Raw genomic sequence first — 7,117 nt, forward strand, 5'->3', positions numbered from 1 at the left:
GAGAGAGCGGAGAGTGAGGGGAAAGTGAGAGGGGGGGCCTCGGGCGTCTCCAGACGCGGATTAGGACGAAGGAGCGGCCTCCATCGCGAAGCTGGAGGTGGCCGGCGTCGACGCGCGTGCGTCCAACACGCAGCTGCTTCGGGGCGAGGGGGAGGAAGACGACTGGCAGCTGGGCTGCACAGTAATGGGCCGCGCAGGTGGGCTGGTATCTCTGGTGGGCCTCAAGGTAAGTCGAGGTAAGGTATGTTCCTTTCCTTTTCTATTTCTGTTCTTTTGTTTTTTTTAATCTTTGCCACTGTTTTAAATCTAAACAATAATTCAAAACCAGTGCCAAACTCCACTGAAATATTTATGTTGCCACAATGGACCTAGCCAAATGCACATAAATTATTTCAGGGTATTTTGAAATATATCCCACATATTATGAATATAATTCCAAATGCAAATATAATAATGATTTAAATGCAGTGCCCAAAATATTCCACAAAAATGTTCACTATTTTTGGTTTGGACCCAAGACCTTGCCAAAATTACCAAACATTGATGGAAGCATTTGTTGGAGATCGTTGCAGAAAATAAAAAATTTCTACGCATCACCAAGATCAATCTATGGAGCAACTAGCAACGATAGAGAGAGAGAGGAGTGCATCTTCATACCCTTGAAGACCGCGAGACGGAAGCGTTACAAGAACGCGGATGAGGGAGTTGTACTCGAAGTGATTCAGATCGCGGTGGACTCCGATCTTAGCGCCGAACAACGGCACCTCCGCGTTCAACACATGTGCAGACCAGTGACGTCTCCCGCGCCTTGATTCAGCAAGGAGGAGGGAGAGGTTGAGGAAGAGGGACTCCAACAGCAGCACGACGGCGTGGTGGTGATGGAGCGGCAGTACTCCGGCAGGGCTTCGCCAAGCTCTTGCGGAGGAGGAGAGGTGTTCGGGAGGGGAGGGGCTGCGCCTTGTATGTGGTGCTGCAACCCTCCCCTCGCCCCTCTATTTATAGGAGGAGGGGGAAGGGGGCCGGCCCCCTCTATATGAGATCTAGAGGGGCGGCGGCGGCCAAGGGGGAGGACTTGCCCCCCAAGCAAGGGGGGCGCCCCCTTTAGGGTCGCCCCACACCCTAGGCGCATGGGCCCAAGGGGGGTGGCGCCCAGCCCTCTAAGGGCTGGTTCCCTTCCCTCTGCAGCCCACGAGGCCCTCCGGGAGAGGTGGCCCCTCCCGGTGGACCCCCGGAACCCTTCCGGTGGCCCCGGTACAATACCGGTATGCCCCCGAACTTTTCCGGTGACCGTATGACAACTTCCCATATATAAATCTTCACCTCCAGCCCATTCCGGAACTCCTCGTAACATCCGGGATCTCATCCGGGACTCCGAACAATATTCGGTAATCACATACAAGTCTTCATAATAACCCTAGCTACATCAAACCTTAAGTGTGTAGACCCTACGGGTTCGGGAATCACGTAGACATGACCGAGACAGCTCTCTGGCCAATAACCAACAGCGGGATCTGGATACCCATGTTGGCTCCCACATGTTCCACGATGATCTCACCGGATGAACCACGATGTCGAGGATTCAAGTAATCTCGTATGCAATTCCCTTTGTCAAACGGTATGTTACTTGCCCGAGATTCGATCGTCAGTATCCCAATACCTCGTTCAATCTTGTTACCGGCAAGTCACTTTACTCGTTACATGATGCATGATCCCGTGACTAACCACTTAGTCACATTGAGCTCATTATGATGATGCATTACCGAGTGGGCCCAGAGATACCTCTCCGTCATATGGAGTGACAAATCCCAGTCTAGATTCGTGCCAACCCAACAAATACTTTCGGAGATACCTATAGTGCACCTTTATAGTCACCCAGTTACGTTGTGACGTTTGGTACACCCAAAGCACTCCTACAGTATCCAGGAGTTACAATCTCATGGTCTAAGGAACTGATACTTGACATTAAAAAAGCTTTAGCAAATGAACTACACGATCTTGTGCTACGCTTAGGATTGGGTCTTGTCCATCACATCATTCTCCTAATGATGTGATCCCGTTATCAATGACATCCAATGTCCATAGTCAGAAAACCATGACCATCTGTTGATCAATGAGCTAGTCAACTAGAGGCTCACTAGGGACATGTTGTGGTCTATGTATTCACACATGTATCATGGTTTCCAATTAATACAATTATAGCATGAATAATAGACAATTATCATGAACAAGGAAATATAATAATAATCATTTTATTATTGCCTCTAGGGCATATTTCCAACAGTCTCCCACTTGCACTAGAGTCAATAATCTAGTTACACTATGATGAATCGAACACCCATAGAGTTCTGGTGTTGATCGTGTTTTGCTCGCGGAAGAGGTTTAGTCAAGGATCTGCGACATTCAGATCCGTATGCACTTTGCGAACATCTATGTCTCCATCTTGAACATTTTCATGAATGGAGTTGAAGCGACGCTTGATGTGCCTGGTCTTCTTGTGAAACCTGGGCTCCTTGGCAAGGGCAATAGCCCCAGTGTTGTCGCAGAAGAGAGTGATCGGCCCCGACACATTGAGAATAACTCCTAGGTCGGTGATGAACTCCTTTATCCAGATTGCTTCATGCGCTTCCTCCGAGGCTGCCATGTACTCCGCTTCACATGTAGATCCTGCCACAACGCTCTGCTTGCTGCTGCACCAGCTTACTGCCCCTCCATTCAAAATATACACGTATCCGGTTTGTGACTTGGAGTCATCCAGATCTTTGTCGAAGCTAGCATCGACGTAACCCTTTACGACGAGCTCTTCGTCACCTCCATAAACGAGAAACATGTCCTTAGTCCTTTTCAGGTACTTCAGGATATTCTTGACCGTTGTCCAGTGTTCCATGTCGGGATTACTTTGGTGCCTAGCTACCAAACTCATGGCAAGGTTTACATTAGGTCTGGTACACAGCATGGCATACATAATAGACCCTATGGCCGAGGCATAGGGGATGACACTCATCTTTTCTTTATCTTCTGCCGTGGTCGGGGATTGAGCCGATCTCAATTTCACACCTTGCAACACAGGCAAGAACCACTTCTTGGACTGATTCATATTGAACTTCTTCAATATCTTATCAAGGTATGTGCTTTGTGAAAGACCTATGAGGCGTCTTGATCTATCTCTATAGATCTTGATGCCTAATATATAAGCAGCTTCTCAAAGGTCCTTCATTGAAAAACACTTATTCAAGTAGGCCTTTATGCTGTCCAAAAGTTCTATATCGTTTCCCATCAAAAGTATGTCATCCACATATAATATGAGAAATGTTACATGGCTCCCACTCACTTTCTTGTAAATGCAGGCTTCTCCATAAGTCTGCATAAACCCAAACACTTTGATCATCTCATCAAAGCGAATGTTCCAACTCCGAGATGCTTGCACCAGCCCATAAATGGATTGTTGGAGCTTGCATACCTTGTTAGCATTCTTAGGATCGACAAAACCTTTCGGCTGCATCATATACAACTCTTCCTTAAGATAGCCATTAAGGAATGCCATTTTGATGTCCATTTGCCATATCTCATAATCATAGTATGCGACAATTGCTAACATGATTCTGACGGACTTCAGCTTCGCTACGGGAGAGAAAGTCTCATCGTAGTCAACTCCTTGAACTTGCCGATAACCCTTAGCGACAAGTCGAGCTTTATAGATGGTAACATTACCATCCGCGTCCGTCTTCTTCTTAACGATCCATTTATTTTCTTTTGCTCGCCGATCATCGGGAAAGTCTGTCAAAGTGCATACTTTGTTTTCATACATGGATCCTATCTCGGATTGCATGGCTTCAAGCCATTTGTTGGAATCTAGGCCCGTCATCGCTTCTTCATAGTTCGAAGGTTCGCCGTTGTCTATCAACATGATTTCCAGGACAGGGTTGCCATACCATTCTGGTGTGGAACGTGTCCTTGTGGACCTACGAAGTTCAGTAGTAACTTGATCCGAAGTACCTTGATCATCATCATTAACTTCCTCTCTAGTCGGTGCAGGCACCACAGGAACATCTTCCTGACCTGCGCTACTTACTGGTTCAAGAGGTAGTACTTCATCAAGTTCCACTTTCCTTCCACTTACTTCTTTCGAGAGAAACTCTTTCTCCAGAAAGGACCCGTTCTTGGCAACGAAAATCTTGCCTTTGGATCTGAGGTAGAAGGTATACCCAATGGTTTCCTTAGGGTATCCTATGAAGACGCATTTTTCCGACTTGGGTTCGAGCTTTTCAGGTTGAAGTTTCTTGACATAAGCATCGCATCCCCAAACTTTTAGAAACGACAGCTTAGGTTTCTTTCCAAACCATAATTCATATGGTGTAGTCTCAACGGATTTAGACGGTGCCCTATTTAAAGTGAATGTAGCTGTCTCTAAAGTGTATCCCCAAAATGATAGCGGTAAATCGGTAAGAGACATCATAGACCGCACCATATCCAATAGAGTGCGATTACGACATTCGGACACACCGTTACGCTGAGGTGTTCCAGGCGGCGTAAGTTGTGAAACAATTCCACATTTCCTTAAGTGTGTACCAAACTCGTGACTTAAATATTCTCCCCCATGATCTGATCGTAAGAACTTTATTTTTCTGTCACGTTGATTCTCCACCTCATTCTGAAATTCCTTGAACCTTTCAAAGGTCTCAGACTTGTGTTTCATTAAGTAGACATACACATATCTACTTAAGTCATCAGTGAGGGTGAGAACATAACGATAGCCACCGCGAGCCTCAACGCTCATTGGACCGCACACATCAGTATGTATAATTTCCAATAAGTTGGTTGCTCGCTCCATTGTTCCGGAGAATGGAGTCTTGGTCATTTTGCCCATGAGGCATGGTTCGCACGTGTCAAATGATTCGAAATCAAGAGACTCCAAAAGTCCATCTGCATGGAGCTTCTTCATGCGTTTGACACCAATGTGACCAAGGCAGCAGTGCCACAGATATGTGGGACTAGCATTTGGCAGCCTGGTTAATAACAAATGTGAATAACAGATATGTGGTATTCACACTATGAATATGTCTATGATCAAAGTAACATCTGTGGACTCTTGTGGCCCTTGGTGGAGGGGTCCGAAATCAACCCTATCTCTTGTTTCCCCACACATACGGACTCTAAAAATAGCCTATACTTATGTATTTCGAAATTACATGGGCCTGGCCCAATAATAAGGTGACGCAGCACCTAGAATAGCCTCGGGGCGAAATTTATGAAGTGCAATCTTGTATATCTCGTCCAAGGCTTCATGCACCCATTATGGTGGCTTCAAAGTCCTGTAATCATCACTTGTAACTCCGTTCTTGTTCCCCTTGCGCATGCCATCATCTCTATGCTTGTTCTTGCTCCAATGTTCATCCTTCTCCAAGCTAGGCCCTTCATTTGTAAGCAAAACAAATGTATCCAATTTAGGCAGCATCATATTCTCATGAACATTAGAATCATTACCAAGAAACGAAAGTATCAGATAATTTAATTGGCGTGCGCGAGCTCTAGTAATTGGTCCAGTATATGTAGCAGTAGGGGTTGTGGGTGTAACAATGGTATTGATGTCCTCATCAGGTCACTCCCCAAGTATCATTTCAGTATTCAATCATCGCCGATGAAAGATGGGGACGTGGACCCGCATGATGAGGGCAACTTTGGCGGCCCACTCAGACAAGAACGCGGCTGCAGTCGCCATGCGTATGCTCACCCAGCATGAGCACGGCCGCAATCTGCGACCGGGCGGCCAAGGCAACACAAATGGCCATTCTGCTGCTCAGGTGGCGGAAGCAACATCTGTGACGAGGATAGCAACTAGCGAGAGTGGCACAACAGTTGTGCGTTCCGCAGCGGCGGCCTTTGAAGGAAATATGCCCTAGAGGCAATAATAAAGTTGTTATTTTATATTTCCTTATTTCGTGATAAATGTTTATTGTTCATGCTAGAATTGTATTAACCAGAAACTTGATACATTTGTGAATACATAGACAAATACTGTGTCCCTAGTGAGCCTCTACTTGACTAGCTCGTTGATCAAAGATGGTTAAGGTTTCCTAACCATGGACATGAGTTGTCATTTGATAACCGGATGTTACATCACGTTCGAGATTGGTACATATATGTGGATATTCACACTATGAATATGTGTAACATCACGTTAGAGATTCATTAAGAATAAACCATTGACCAGCGGGGCATGACCATAAAACATATCTCTCATATAAATAGAACAACCATTATTCTCGGATTTAAATGAGTAGCCATCTCGCATTAAATGAGATCCAGATACAATGTTCATGCTCAAAGCTGGCACTAAATAACAATTATTAAGGTTTAAAACTAATCACGTAGGTAAATGTAGAGGTAGCGTGCCGACGGCGATCACATCGACCTTGGAACCATTCCCGACGCGCATCGTCACCTCGTCCTTCGCTAGTCTCCGCTTATTCCGCAGCTCCTGTTTTGAGTTACAAATATGAGCAACCGCACCGGTATCAAATACCCAGGAGCTACTACGAGTACTGGTAAGGTACACATCAATAACATGTATATCACATATACCTTTGGTGTTGCCGGCCTTCTTATCCGCTAAGTACTTGGGGCAGTTCCGCTTCCAGTGACCGTTCCCCTTGCAATAAAAGCACTCAGTCTCAGGTTTGGGTCCATGCTTTGGCTTCTTCCCGGCAACTGGCTTACCGGGCGCGGCAACTCCCTTTCCGTCCTTCTTGAAGTTCTTCTTACCCTTGCCCTTCTTGAAACTAGTGGTTTTATTGACCATCAACACTTGATGTTCCTTTTTGATTTCTACCTCCGCTGATTTCAGCATTGAAAATACCTCAGAAATGGTTTTCACCATCCCATGCATATTGTAGTTCATCACAAAGCTCTTGTAGCTAGGTGGGAGCGACTGAAGGATTCTGTCAATGACCGCCTCATCCGGGAGGTTAATGTCCAGCTGGGACAAGCGGTTGTGCAACCCAGACATTTTGAGTATGTGCTCGTTGACAGAACTATTTTCCTCCATCTTACAACTGTAGAACTTGTCGGGGACTTCATATCTCTCGACCGGGCATGAGCTTGGAAAACCATTTTCATCTCT

The sequence above is a fragment of the Triticum dicoccoides genome, chromosome 7B (genome assembly GCF_002162155.2).
Source record: "Triticum dicoccoides isolate Atlit2015 ecotype Zavitan chromosome 7B, WEW_v2.0, whole genome shotgun sequence".
Taxonomy (NCBI): domain Eukaryota; kingdom Viridiplantae; phylum Streptophyta; class Magnoliopsida; order Poales; family Poaceae; genus Triticum; species Triticum dicoccoides.